The 15,698-nt window shown below is 44.8% G+C and overlaps 1 protein-coding gene across 3 annotated transcripts in view; it reads right to left on the bottom strand.

Annotated features, from left to right (window-relative positions):
* Nucleotides 1–15,698, bottom strand: part of LOC126162543 (origin recognition complex subunit 4) — a 90,445-nt gene that overhangs the window by 46,691 nt on the left and 28,056 nt on the right. The gene's annotated exons all lie outside the window — the stretch shown is intronic.

The following is a 15,698-nucleotide window of genomic DNA, read 5'->3' as shown; positions in this document are numbered from 1 at the left end:
TTTCGGATAGCGCCCTGCAGCTGCCGTTCAGCTGCCGTTTTGTACGAAAATCGGGAGCGCACTCCGAAGATTCCAACCATGAAGCATAGAGAGGATGTGATGCCATCATGTCGTATCATATGCCTTCCGTATGTCAAAAAAGACTACAATCAGATGCTGACGACGGGCAAAGGCCGTACAGATGGCAGACTCCAGGCACACCAGATTATCGGTGGCAGAGCGGACCTTATGGAACCCACCCTGAGACGGAGCCAGAAGGCCCCAAGACTCAAGTAGCCAACTCAACCTCCGGCTCACCATGCGTTCAAGCAACTTGCAAAGAATGTTGGTGAGGCTAATGGGGCGGTAGCTGTCCACTTCCAGTGGCTTCTTGCCAGGTTTCAACACAGGGATTACAACGCTTTCCCGCCATTGCGACGGGAACTCACTCTCAACCCAGATACGGTTGAAAAGGTCTAGGAGGCGTTGCTGGCAGTCCACCGAGAAGTGTTTGAGCATCTGACAGTGGATGTGATCTGGCCCGGGAGCCGTATCGGGGCAACCAGCTGGGGCACTTTGGAATTTCCACTCAATGAATGAAGCATTGTATGACTCAGGGTGGCGTGTGTGAAACGAAAGGCTCCGACATTCCAATCGCTCTTTCAGGGAGATGAAGGCCAGTGGGTAATTCGCAGAAGCGGAACTCTGAGCAAAATGCTCTGCTAAGCGGTTTGCAATTGTGTCAGAGTCAGTACAGACTGCTCCATTCAGTGAAAGCGCAGGTACGCTGACTGGGGTCTGATAGCCACAGAGTCGCCTAATCTTGGCCCAAACCAGCAATGGAGAGGTAAGGAGGCCAATGATGGAGACATACCTTTCCCAGCACTCATGCACACTCCACTGGACAGATGGTAATAGGCTTGCGTTGGCGAATGAGGTGGAGGGCTCGTGCACGGAGCCGTTTAAAGGCGATGAGGTGTTCCAATGAGGGATGCCGCTTATGATGCTGGAGTGCTCGCCTGCGATCTTTAATCGCCTCAGCGATCTCGGGCAACCACCAAGGCACAGTTCTCCGCCGAGGGGACCCAGAAGAACAGGTAATGGCAGATTCTGCAGCAGTAACGATGCCAGTGGTGACTGAGTGAACCATCGCATCAATGGCGTCATAGGAAAGGGGCTCAATAGTGACAATGGAGGTGAACAAGTCCCAGTCAGCCTTATTCATAGTCCATCTGCAGGGGCGCCCAGAAGAGTGACACTGTGGCAGTGACAGAAAGATCGGGAAGTGGTACTACTGCACAAGTCATCATGCACACTCCACTGGACAGATGGTAATAGGCTAGAGCTCCAGATCAAAAGGTCGATGGCTGAGTATGTGCCATGCGCCACACTGAAATGTGTGAAGGCACCATTATTTAAAAGAGAAAGGTCGAGCTGTGCCAATACTTGCTCAACGATGCTGCCTCGGCCTGTTGCCACTGATCCACCCCAAAGCCACTGATCCACCCCACAGAGGGTTATGGGCATAGAAGTCGCCCAGTAACAGAAAAGGAGGCGGCAATTGGGCCATCAGCGCAGCCAGGACATGCTGTGGGACATCACCATCCGGTGGAAGATAGAGACTGCAGACAGTAACAGCCTGAGGCGTCCACACCCGAACAGCAACAGCCTCTAAAGGTGTTTGTAGAGGAACAGACTCGCTGTAAAGGGAGTGAAGGACGTAGATGCAGATGCCACCAGATACCCTCTCATAAGCTGCCCGGTTCCTATAATAACCCCGATAGCCACGGAGGGTGGGGGTTCACACTGCGGGAAACCAAGTTTCCTGAAGAGCAATGCAGAGGAATGGGTGAAGGGGCTGAGAAGTTGTCAGAGCTCAGCAAGATGGTGGAAAAAACCGCTGCAGTTCCACTGGAGGATGACATTGCCCATGACCGAGAAAGGCGTGAGGAGGCAGATTACACTGCTGGGTCACCTGCTGCCACCGATTGAGTGCGTGTGCAAGTAACATCCATTGTGTCTGAGATACCGGCAAGATCTAGGTCCTCAGCGGACGCCAGAATCTCTACCTTGCCCTCAGACGCGGAGATTGTAGGTTGCGGTGGGGTGGGTGCCACTGCAAGTTCCTTCGTCTTAGAGGTGTTCTTGTTGAACTTTTCTTGCTGCTCCTTGGGTTTCACTGGCTGGGAGGGCTTCACCAATTCAGTCTCCGTGAAGGAGGAGGATCGCGAAGCCCTACAACCAGCTGCTTGTGGGCACTTGTGCCACTGCCGGGCATCATCCTTCCCACTTGTGAAAACCTGGGAAGGGAGGGACCCAAGGGACCCCTTGCGAGCGAGAGGAGCCGAAGAAGTTGGATGCTTCTCTGGCTTAGAAGTGGGGACAGACGTCCCCAATGGGTGGGGTGGGATAGTGGGGGGGGGGGGGGGGGGTGTTGCTACTGAGGTAGGTGGCGCAGGAGCAACGGGGTGGGTAGTGCCCCCAATGGGCAAGGGAGCATGTGGAGTTGTACAGCTCGATGAGCCAACTGAAATTCGCTGAACTGATTGGGTTATCACGGTTGTCATAGCGGCGGCATACGAGGAAGTCATTCGCACAGGATGGAGTCTTTCATATTTCCTCTTAGCCTCAGTATACGTCAGTCGGTCCAGGGTCTTATATTCCATGATTTTCCATTCTTTCTGTAAGATCCTGCAGTCTGGTGAGCAAGGTGAATGATGCTCTCCGCAGTTGATGCAGATGGGAGGCGGAGCACATGGAGTATTGGGATATGATGGGCATCCGCAATCTCGACATGTGAGGCTGGAAGTACAGCGGGAAGACATATGGCCAAACTTCCAGCACTTAAAGCACCGCATTGGGGGAGGGATATAGGGCTTGACATCACAGCGATAGACCATCAACTTGTCCTTCTCCTGCAACGTATCACCCTCGAAGGCCAAGATGAAGGCACTGGTAGCAATCTGATTATCCTTCGGACCCTGATGAACACGCTGGACGAAATGAACACCTCGACGCTCTAAATTGGCATGCAGCTTGTCATCAGACTCCAAAAGAAGGTCCCTATGGAAAATAATACCCTGGACCATATTTAAACTCTTATGGGGTGCGATGGTAACTGAAACATCCCACAACTTGTCACAAGCAAGTAACCTTCGTGACTGGGCAGAGGATGCCGTTTTTATCAATACTGACCCAGAGCGCATTTTGGACAAGCCCTCCACCTCCCCAAACTTGTCCTCTAAGTGCTCTATGAAGAATTGAGGCTTTGTTGACATGAAAGACTCCCCATCAGCTCTCTTACAAACTAGGAGCTGGGGCGAATAAGTGTCACTACCATCCTGAGCCTTACGCTCCTCCCACGGTGTGGCCAGGGAGGAGAACGATTTGGGATCGTATTTCTGAGCAGTGAATTGAGCCCGAGAATGCTTAGAGACTATTGGCGGCTGGCCACCAGCAAGAGATGATATACCACGCTTCATTGCAGGTCATCCACCCTGATGCCACGCACTCCAACCAAGGGCCCTCCCCACGGGCGCCACCCAGCCTCAGCAAGGGCCACCTGGCAGGGGTCTACAACCAACACGGTACATGGCGGCCCCACCACAATGGATTGGCTACCGTGCTGGATATTAGGTGCAAGGAAATCCATGGTCGTCATCTCTGCAAAAAGCAACACTGTACAGTGCATGGTGGAAATCGCACCCAGGAATGTAGCCTCGCCTAAGAGATGGAGAACGAGCGGGACGGCAATGCGAAGACGAGGAAGCTGGCTAAAGGTCTCAATGCACGATGGACACAATACACCATGTAAGGCGCCCTTCCCCAAATGGCTCTACCTTCGGAAGAATTTGGAAATATGAAGGTCAAATCCGAGAGGGGACCATCATATACAGGGTGTTACAAAAAGGTACGGCCAAACTTTCAGGAAACATTCCTCACACACAAAGAAAGAAAATATGTTATGTGGACATGTGTCCGGAAATGCTTACTTTCCATGTTAGAGATTATTTTATTACTTCTCTTCAAATCACATTAATCATGGAATGGAAACACACAGCAACAGAACGTACCAGCGTGACTTCAAATACTTTGTTACAGGAAATGTTCAAAATGTCCTCCGTTAGCGAGGATACATGCATCCACCCTCCGTCGCATGGAATCCCTGATGCGCTGATGCAGCCCTGGAGAATGGTGTATTGTATCACAGCCATCCAAAATACGAGCACAAAGAGTCTCTACATTTGGAACCGGGGTTGCGTAGACAAGAGCTTTCAAATGCCCCCATAAATGAAAGTCAAGAGGGTAGAGGTCAGGGGAGCGTGGAGGCCATGGAATTGGTCCACCTCTACCAATCCATCGGTCACCGAATCTGTTGTTGAGAAGCATACGAACACTTCGACTGAAATGTGCAGGAGCTCCATCGTGCATGAACCACATGTTGTGTCGTACTTGTAAAGGCACATGTTCTAGCAGCACAGGTAGAGTATCCCGTATGAAATCATGATAACGTGCTCCATTGAGCATAGGTGGAAGAACATAGGGCCCAATCAAGACATCACCAACAATGCCTGCCCAAACGTTCACAGAAAATCTGTGTTGATGACGTGATTGCACAATTGCGTGCGGAGTCTCGTCAGCCCACACCTGTTGATTGTGAAAATTTACAATTTGATCACATTGGAATGAAGCCTCATCCATAAAGAGAACATTTGCACTGAAATGAGGATTGAAACATTGTTGGATGAACCATTCACAGAAGTGTACCCGTGGAGGCCAATCAGCTGCTGATAGTGCCTGCACACGCTGTACATGGTACGGAAACAACTGGTTCTCCCGTAGCACTCTCCATACAGTGACGTGGTCAACGTTACCTTGTACAGCAGCAACTTCTCTGACGCTGACATTAGGGTTATTGTCAACTGCACGAAGAATTGCCTCGTCCATTGCAGGTGTCCTCATCGTTCTAGGTCTTCCCCAGACGCGAGTCATAGGCTGGAATGTTCCGTGATCCCTAAGACGCCGATCAATTGCTTCGAACATCTTCCTGTCAGGACACCTTCGTTCTGGAAATCTGTCTCGATACAAACGTACCGCGCCACGGCTATTGCCCTGTGCTAATCCATACATCAAATGGGCATCTGCCAACTCGGCATTTGTAAACATTGCACTGACTGCAAAACCACGTTCGTGATGAACACTAACCTGTTGATGCTACGTACTGATGTGCTTGATGCTAGTACTGTAGAGCAATGAGTCGCATGTCAACACAAGCACCGAAGTCAACCTTATCTTCCTTCAATTGGGCCAACTGGTGGTGAATCGAGGAAGTACATATTGACGAAACTAAAATGAGCTCTAACATGGAAATTAAGCGTTTCCGGACACATGTCCACATAACATCTTTTCTTTATTTGTGTGTGAGGAATGTTTCCTGAAAGTTTGGCCGTACCTTTTTGTAACACCCTGTATAGGCCGAAACATTTGAGACTCATTTTATCGCGTCTTACAACAGGCAGGAATACCACAGGCCTATTCTAACCCCCAAACCTACAGGGGGACACCCACATAAATAGCCCCTGTCTATGGGCACTAAGGATGGATTGCAATTGTGCCTGACGTTAGCAGAAATTTAGTAAACGTGGGTGGTGGAGGTAGGGAAGAGGCATGGGGTAGAGAGCAGGAGGGATAGCAGGTTAGGGGTGGGAGATGCGAGAGCTGCTAGTGGGAGCGTGCAAGGACATTATAAGAGCAGGATAGGGCTGCTAGGTGCAGCATCTGGAGGTTCTCATGGGAGGAGTGGTAAGGGAAGAGGAAGGGGGAGGGGGAAGACGAAAAGGAGAGGAGAGATGGAAGAGGGTGAAAGGGAGAGGAGAGACTGAAGAGGAAAAAGTGACTATATAGAGGTGTTAGCAGGATAGAAAGCATGTGCAGCAGTGGAATGGGAGCAGGGAATGGGACAGGCACGTGGAGTATAGGAACTAGCAAAGGTTGAGGTCATAGGAATTAAGTGTTCCCAACCGCACAATCCTGATGGTACAGGCTATGAAGACGTCATTAAAGTGAAGTTTATCATTTGGGTGGCATGTTCAGCAACTGGGCAGTCCAGCCGTTTCTTGGCCACACTTGACCGAGGTCATTATGCATACAGAATGCTTGTTAATCAATTGTGCTCATGTACAGGTTGGTTACAACTAAACTTCCACTACTTGAGAGAGGCCCCTTGAAAAATAAGTGATTGTAGAATAATGGAACCTTGTGGAAACATCTGTGCCGACATGAAGAAGAGATACCACGAATAAACCATTGAAAGAAAAACATTTTAATTTTCAGATGAGAAGATAACATATGTTAACTGCGAACCATGTTTACGTTCCAGGTTAAAAACAACACTCAATGTGACGATCATCTGCATCAACAACAGTCTGGCCCTGCACTAAAGATTCAATTTAACAACTGTCCGCAGCATTTTTTGAAAGGTGGACTATGGAATGTTCAGCTGTCATGGCACAGCTCATGCACTGCTTGAAGACTGCACATTGCATCCAGCAATTTCAGCCATGACAAAAGTAACTTCTTCAACTATTTCTGGCTAAACTGGCCATTGGCCTCTCCAAGGAGCAACTCAAACTTCCAAATTATGTTGTTCAACTCCGGTGCAGAAACAGTACCTCTTAGTATTTCTGTAATGAGTCAATACTTGTACAGAACCGCTGCACTACTGCTGTTTTGATAAAACAGCTTTATGAGTAAATCACTGCTCACTTTGTCCAGACCCATCTTGACTGTGTACAACTGTAATGCACACTGACGCTTGTATTTAAACCGTATGTCACCATACCAGTACCGGTTCTTAACAGCAAGTCATGAGACTAACACCATCAGCAATACAAATCCTGCAGTATACAGTCTAAACATCATTCCCAAAAAATTGGGAACCCATATAGTAAATAGTTTTCCATGTACAGTTGTTCAATTAATGAAAGTTTAATTAAAACCACCCTGTAAAGTACAGTACCATGGAAGCAGCTAAACTGGTAGATCACATGACTGCTTTCACATGTGACCCTACTTTTAGTGGGATAGGAGATTCAAGTGACTGGACAGGAGTAGGTGGTAGATGTATGGGATGCATAGATTTCGATGCAAGAATTCTCCCTACAATGTATACTTTGTTCCCTTAAACCCCCCAGACCTCAACCCCATCCTCCACCTGTCTGTCCCCTACCCTGCTCCCACTCTAGTACCAGAACTGTCGTCATCAGGGTTTACAGTCAAGAACGTAATGTGCTGCCCGTGATCTTGCAAAGGATATTTCTAGCTTCCGCCTACATTCTCGTACTTATACAATAGCACCAGTGCTGCAGTGCATGTGTTTCCAGTCTGGTACAAATCAAAGTCGACAAGGCACTAAATTAAATATGTATGTTTATTATATGTTGCTTAAATCTGTACAACTTGTCAAACTCAACCAACTTGCTCGCATGGAGCCACCAGATACATGTTGTAAAGTAGCTATCAACATGGAGAGAACAAATCAGGCTCATTGGGAAAACTATCCAATCAATAAGGGCATTCCAGCAGTCAGAAGGTTGAGATTCAGACGAAGCTTCCTCAAGACCACTGCAGCAAGAAAACAATTGTGGATTTATCAATACGACAATAACTCCGCCTTCAGTCTCCCTTCAGAAACCTTCAGACCTGCACATGAACAGAATCAGCTCATGTGGAGGTCACTGATCGTTCTTCAATCTGGAGCTGGAAGATCCATGACCAATCTCCAGAAATGGCACTTCCCTGTGGATACCACCAAAGGTGACTGCGGAGAATCACAGACCATGGAGTTCCTTGTGGATTGTCAAATATGCCCTGCATTATGCACAGGAGATGTGCTTGCGACACTGGCTGCAACTGAAATTGCAAGATTTTGTTGAAGAGTAGTTTATTTATTTGTAATGGTAATTACCATTACATTAGTAGGACATGTTCTGAGGCATCAAGGGATCACAAATTTCGCATTGGAGGGCAGCGTGGAGGGTAAAAATCGTAGAGGGAGACCAAGAGATTAATACACTAAGCAGATTCAGATGGATGTAGGTTGCAGTAAGTACTGGGAGATGAAGAAGCTTGCACAGGATAGGGTAGCATGGAGAGCTGCATCAAACTAGTCTCAGGACTGAAGACCACAACAACAACAATTACCATGTGTTGTATTTGTTTTCTGACTTAACAATAAAAAAATTATGGTACTACACTAGCTTCCTTCCTTACCCCCACTACCCACCCCAGCTAGATTGCTGCACATGTCAGATGCAGTTGGTCATTAGTGCCTAGAAGCAATGGCCATACTGTGTGTGTGTGTTTGTTTTCTACTTCCAAAGGGCTTTGAAAGTTGAAATGTGATGATGATGATTGTGTGTTTAAAGAGACTAAACTACTGGGTCATCAGGCCCTTCTTATTATGAAAGAAACAAACGTAAAAAGTGAAAAAAAATGGGGCTCTTGGCTGCTCCAAATATATAAACAAGTTAAAGAGTTTAAAAGGGTGTGACAGTAGTTGTAACATCATGTTGTTGTTGTGGTCTTCAGTCCTGAGACTGGTTTGATGCAGCTCTCCATGCTACTCTATTCTGTGCAAGCTGCTTCATCTCCCAGTACTTACTGCAACCTACATCCTTCTGAATCTGCTTAGTGTATTCATCTCTTGGTCTCCCTCTACCATTTTTACCCCCACGATGCCCTCCAATACTAAATTGGTGATCCCTTGCTGCCTCAGAACATGTCCTACCAACTGATCCCTTCTTTTAGTCAAGTTGTGCAAGCTACTCTTCTCCCCAATTCTATTCCATACCTCCTCATTAGTTATGTGATCTACCCACCTAATCTTCAGCATTCTTCTGTAGCACCACATTTCGAAAGCTTCTATTCTCTTTTTGTCTAAACTGTTTATCGCCCAAGTTTCACTTCCATACATAGCTACACTCCATACAAATACTTTCAGAAACAACTTCCTGACATTTAAATCTATACTAGATGTTAACAAATTTCTCTTCTTCAGAAATGCTTTTCTTGCCATTGCCAGTCTACATTTTATATCCTCTCTACTTCGACCATCATCAGTTATTTTGCTCCCCAAATAGCAAAACTCCTTAACTACTTTAAGTGTCATTTCCTAATCTAATTCCCTCAGCATCACCCGACTTAATTCGACTACATTCCATTATCCTCATTTTGCTTTTGTTGATGTTCATTTTATACCCTCCTTTCAAGACACTGTGCATTCCGTTCAACTGCTCTTCCAAGTCCTTTGCTGTCTCTGACAGAATTACAATGTCATCGGCGAACCTCAAAGTTTTTATTTCTTCTCCATGGATTTTTATATCTACTCCAAATTTTTCTTTTGTTTCCTTTACTGCTTGCTCAATATACAGATTGAATGACATTGGGGAGAGGCTACAACCCTGTCTCACTCCCTTCCCAACCACTGCTTCCCTTTCATGCCCCTCGACTCTTATAACTGCCATCTGGTTTCTGTATAAATTGTAAATAGCCTTTCGCTCCCTGTATTTTACCCCTGCCACCTTTAGAATTTGAACGAGAGTATTCCAGTCAACACTGTCAAAAGCTTTCTCTAAGTCTACAAATGCTAGAAACGTAGGTTTGCCTTTACTTAATCTTTCTTCTAAGATAAGTCGTAAGGTCAGTATTGCCTCACGTGTTCCAATATTTCTACGGAATCCAAACTGATCTTCCCCGAGGTTGGTTTCTACCAGTTTTTCCATTCGTCTGTAAAGAATTCGCGTTAGTATTTTGCTGCTGTGACTTATTAAACTGATAGTTCAGTAATTTTCACATCTGTCAACACCTGCTTTCTTTGGGATTGGAATTATTGTATTCTTCTTGAAGTCTGAGGGTATTACGCCTGTCTCGTACATCTTGCTCACCAGATGGTAGAGTTTTGTCAGGACTGGCTCTCCCAAGGCCGTCAGTAGTTCCAATGGAATATTGTCTACTCCCGGGGCCTTGTTTCGACTCAGGTCTTGAGCTAAAAGAAAATAGAGATGAGCCAGGCAGCATCTTGCACAAGAGGGTCTAAAGGCACACCAAGGTAAGGGGTGAAGCAAGTAACCAGGGGTCGGATGGGGGGCACCCGCCAATTGGCCATCAAGGCACCCTCAACAGGAACATGTGCTATTGTCAGTAGACTGCTGCAGCTGCAGTGAAGAGGATCCTTGTGATGCAGAAGGAATCCATGATTATCCAGCACAATACATTGGCTCTTTCCAAGAGGCGTGGAAAGATGTATAGCTGGTCTACCCAGTTTTGGGTGATGCGCAAACGGTCTGAACTGTTGGTTGTGGAATATAATTGAGTGTCAAGGGTGAGTAGGCATCTGACAGATTGTCACTGTGTAACTTGCCAGAAGCTGTTGTCATCTAGCACACAGTGGTGGGACACTGGCTTCTGTCAGGAGGCTGTCAACAGGGTTCATATGGATGGCTCCCGATGACAACTGCACGCGAATGTGGTGAACAGGGTCCAGCAAGCTCAGTACAGATAGTGCTTCTGACCCAAAGGCAACACATCCGTAGTCCAAGCAGGATAAAATAAGTGCTTTGTAAAATCTCAGAAGAAATGTGCGGTCTGTGCCCCACGAGGAGTGACTAAGAACATGGAGGGCATTCAGCTTCTTCATGCAAACTGCCTTGAGCCAGCGAACATGCGGCAACCAGAAGTACCTAGTCACCAAGATGAATTTCTGGGTGCATGTGTACAGTCTGGAGTCAACAAAAATGCGTAACTCATGATTTTGCAAGATAAAATTGATAGTCATGATTCAGAGCTCAGTCATGGACTCAACAGTTCACACCGATACAGAGGCATAGCACAGGCAAAGATCATCCACATACAGTGACACTGAGACCATGGGGTCCACCACATTTATGATACGATTGATCGTGATAGCAAACAGTGTTGCACTCAGAACTGATCCCTGAGGGACTCCAGTTTCCTGTACATATTGATTGCCAACAGTTTAACCTATCCGGACCCAAAAAAGTCATAAGGGTAAAAATGAGTAAACTGCCCTGGAAAGCCTACTCATGCAATGTAGGTAGAATGTGATGTCACCAGATGGTATTGTATGCCTTCTGTAGGTCAAAGAACACAGCAATCAGATGTTGGCGATGCGCAAAAGCATTCTGTACTGCAGGTTCCAAATGAACCAGGTGATCTATGGTAGACCGGAAAGCCCAAAGTAACTTTGGGATCATGATATACAACCCCCTGCTTCAAGGCACCAACAAAGACAGTGGTTGACCATTCATTTAAATATCTTACACAGCCCTTCCATCAGAGAGACTAGCCAGTAGTTAGTTAATATATCTGAGTCCTTTCCTGGTTTCAGGACAGTAATAATATCATCTTCCCGCCATTGAGGGGGAAGCTCTCCAAATGTGATTGAAAAACCAGAGGATATGTTGCATGCTGTCGGCACAGAAGTATTTGAGCATTTGGTTGTGGATTTTGTCGGGTCCAGGAGACGAACCATGATACTCGGCCAAAGTGCTGTGAAGCTGCTACTCACTAAAAGGGACATTATATGATAGAAAGCCGTGTGAATGGAAAGATAGTGGGCAGCACTCAGTAGGGTGTTTCCAGGTCAGGAAATGAGGACGGTAATTAGTGCAAGCTGACACTTCAGCGAAGTGTGTCACTAAACACTCGGCAAGTACACGGAGTCAGTGCAAATGTTACCATTGAAAAGGATACCATGGGTGGTGGATAGTCACAAATGTGGTAGAGTTTAGCCTCATTAGAACAATAGGGGGACATGTGTCCAAACCTTTGGCATTTAAAACTTGGATGACGGAGTGTAGCATTGCATAGATGAGACATATTGCTCCCAACACTCATGGGTAAGATACTTGGGCTGCAAACTGTGAGATCAATAGTTGAAAATATTCCATGGGCCGCACTGAAGTAGGTTGCAGCTCCAGTGTGGAGTAGACAGAGGTCCAATTCTGAAAGGAGATGTTCTAGCACTTGGCCTCTGTGAGACTTAGTGTCACCACCCCACAGAGGATTATGGACATTGAAGTCCCCCAATAACAAGAAGGGGGCAGGGAGCTGTGCCACTAACTTGAATGGCTTTTGATAATGGAAAGGTTCATCTGGGGGTAGACAAACATTATCTATTGTCATCTGAACTGACAGGTAGACAATAATGGCCACGGCCTATAGTGCAGCAGTAAGAGGCACCTGCTCACTGAAAATATCTAAGTGTATAGGGATATGGACCCCATCAGACACTCTCTCGACATTAATGCAACTGGTACAGTAGAGTTTGTAGTTTTTCAGAGCAGGGAGGTGTGTTGCCTTAAACCGTGTTTCCTGAAGCACTATGCCAATTACAGAGTAAGAAGCCACTAAATGATGCATTCATGCAATTGGCAATAGTAGCCATAACAGTTCCATAAAAGAGTGTTTGAGTCAGGTCTGAGAAAGCAGTAAATTGAAAAGATGAGTGTGATTACTTCACTACCAGGGCGTGGTCCACCTGACTGCGTGATCCGTCGCCCATGTGCGTAGGATCGACCACTGCGGGGTTGGGGAGCAGAACATCTGAAGCCTCAGAAAGTCATTAATCTTTCAGCTTATCCTTCCACGTGGGAATTCACTTTTAATTATGTCAAATACAAAAGAAATGAACAACATCTGCAAATACACATTTTTGGCATGCTGAAATCCAAATGAAGGGTCTTACACTAAACTGAAGCCCTGAGAATGAACATTGGCCTGGTAAACCATGATCTATTGTAAATCCCTCTAACAAAAAACTGTGCCCAGTTCTTCGAAAAAGGCAAAGGTCATACTTGTCTACAAGAAGGGTAGTAGAAATGATCCACAAAACTACCATAAAATATCCTTGACATCAATTTGTTGTAGAATCTTAGATGAGCTCAAACATAATGAGGTATCTTGAACAGAATGACCTCCTCAATGCCAACCAGCACGGTTTTTGAAAAAATTGATCATGTGAAACACAACTTGCACTTATATCATACGACATACTAAAAGCTTTGAATCAAGGCAACCAGCTAGACTCAGTGTTTCTTGATTTCTGAAAAACATCTGACTCAGTACCACACCTATGCTTATTTTCAAAAGTACAACTATATGATGTATCATGTGAAATTTGTGACTGGATTGTGGACTTTTTGCTAGGGAGGACACAGCATGTTATCTTGCATGGAGAGTCATTGACAGATGTAGAAATAATTTCAGGTGTGCCCCAGGGAAGTGTGCTGGAAACCTTGCTGTTCACGTGGTATAATAATGACCTTGCAGACAATTTTAATAGTAAAATCAGGCTTTTTGCAGATGATACAAGTTATCTATAATGTAGTACCATCTCGAGAGAAGCTGCATAACAGTCAGTCAGATCTTGATAAGACTCCAACATGGTACACAGATTGGAAACTCGCTCTAAATGTTCAAAAATGTAAAACTGTGCACTTCACAAAACAAAAAACCGTAGTATCCTGTGACTATAATATCAATGAGTCACTGTTGGAATCTGCCAACTCATACACATACCTGGGTGTAACACTTTGTAGGGATATGAAATGGAATGATCACATAGGTTCAGTTGTGGGTAAATCAAGCGGTAGACTTCAGTTTATTGGTAGAGTACTGGAGAAGTGTAATTGGTCTACTAAAGAGATTGCTTACAAATCACTCATGTGGCGCATCCTTGTATATTGCTCAAGTGTGTGGGACTCATAGCAGATAGGACTAACAGGGAATATTGAATGTATACAGAGAAATGGTTCAAATGGCTCTAAGCACTATGGGACTTAACATCTGAGGTCATCAGTCCCCTAGACTAAGAACTACTTAAACCTAACTAACCTAAGGACATCACACACATTCATGCCCAAGGCAGGATTCGAAACTGCAACCATAGCAGCAGTGCGGTTCCGGACTGAAGTGCCTAGAACCGCTCGGCCACAGCGGCTGGCTACACAGAGAAGAGCAGCATGAATGGTCACAGGTTTGTTTAATTAATGGGAGAGTGTCACAGAGATTCTGAAGGAACTGAAATGGCAGAATCTTGGAAACAAGACAAACTATTCTGAGAAAGTCTATTAACAGGTTTTCAAGAATCGGCTCTAAATTATTACTGTAGGGATATACTACAACCCCCTAAGTATCGTTCACATAGGGATTGTGAGGATAAGATTAGAATAATTACTGCACGCACAGCAGTATTCAATCAATTGTTCACAGGAAGAAATCCTAATAACTGGTACAATGGGGCATACCCTCTGCCGTGCACCTCATGGTCATTGGCAGAGTATAGATGTAGGTGTAAAAAAGCGATGAAAAAATGGGAAACAAATTTTACTTTCCAGTTCAAAGGCCTTTAAGAGGATAATTCATATGTGAATATATGTGTAATGTTCAACTGGAAATTCCACAACTCTGCATATATAAAGTCAGTGCTATTTTCTAGTAAAAGTTGAACTGTGACAATTCTTATGAGAATGTGAAGAGGTGATCAGTGAGTTAAAAAAGTAAATTCTAACCAAACTGAAAATCAAAGCTCACTGAAATTTTTTTCTTACATCTTATTCCAAAGATACATAGTAAAGCCATCAGCACACGGACTGTGCATCTGAACAATGAGCGTTGAGAGTTTCTCACGTCATAGCATGGAATAGTACGTTGGGAAACCTTTCTGAATGTCCAAAGCAGTATCTAGCATGGCAGATATCCCGAATGTCGGCTGAACATTGACCAATAAGATGGAAGATCGCCATCTCTGTCACTTGCATGCCATCTCTCAAGAGTCGCAAAACGCCATAGTGGCTTTAGGTTGAAGCCCATATGTATATATATCATTTATAGGCACCAGCAAACTGGGGAGCTCTCGAACACCCTCCGATAATTGTATGATTTGTTGTAATAAAATTACAAGAACCATCATATTCGTTGTAAAAGAACTATTGTAATTTGCATATTATGAGAGTAGGCCATTTGAAATCAACAGCATGCTGATGATCCATTAAAAATGAATTGTTCTCGGTACAATTTGTTATAATTAATTTCAATTAGTAATGTAGCTACAGTTAAAGCTTTCAGGTCATGGTAACAAGCTAATGTCATGCTTTAACGTGTGAGGTCATGGTAATGTAATGAGTAGCATTATAGTTTCATTTCATAAATTAGAAGATTTGGTGGCTTGCCTCCCACTGATCTCAAATATTTTTTCTTCTAACTTTCGCTTTTTTAACAGGTTCTGATATTTCCTTATTAGTTTAACATAAGTACATACTATAATATTTGATGTAATGTAAATATAGGGGAGTTCTTTTTGAGGGGCGAGTTTGTTCGATTGGCTTAATCTACACGGCACCTTGCACTACTTGCAGAAAGATATTTTGCCCTTTTTTCTTTTAAGTTTTGTAATTCACATGTAGAGATTCTGCTACTGAGAAGGAACAGTGATCAAGTAAGAATAACCTTAGGATTTACTAAAAAGTGAGAATGGTCAAATAATTTTTATCTGATCTGGAGAACTATTCTAAATTTGTATCACACTATTTGTAATGTAACTTACATAAGCCGATGTCCTCATTGACTGGACTTGGTAGTTTCCTTTTTGCCTTATAACATTTTCACAGATATTGAAGATTTTACTTATGTATACTGCA

Source organism: Schistocerca cancellata, chromosome 2 (assembly GCF_023864275.1).
Source record: "Schistocerca cancellata isolate TAMUIC-IGC-003103 chromosome 2, iqSchCanc2.1, whole genome shotgun sequence".
In the NCBI taxonomy this organism is placed as follows: Eukaryota; Metazoa; Arthropoda; class Insecta; order Orthoptera; family Acrididae; genus Schistocerca; species Schistocerca cancellata.
This window is presented reverse-complemented; position numbering and strand designations above follow the sequence as displayed.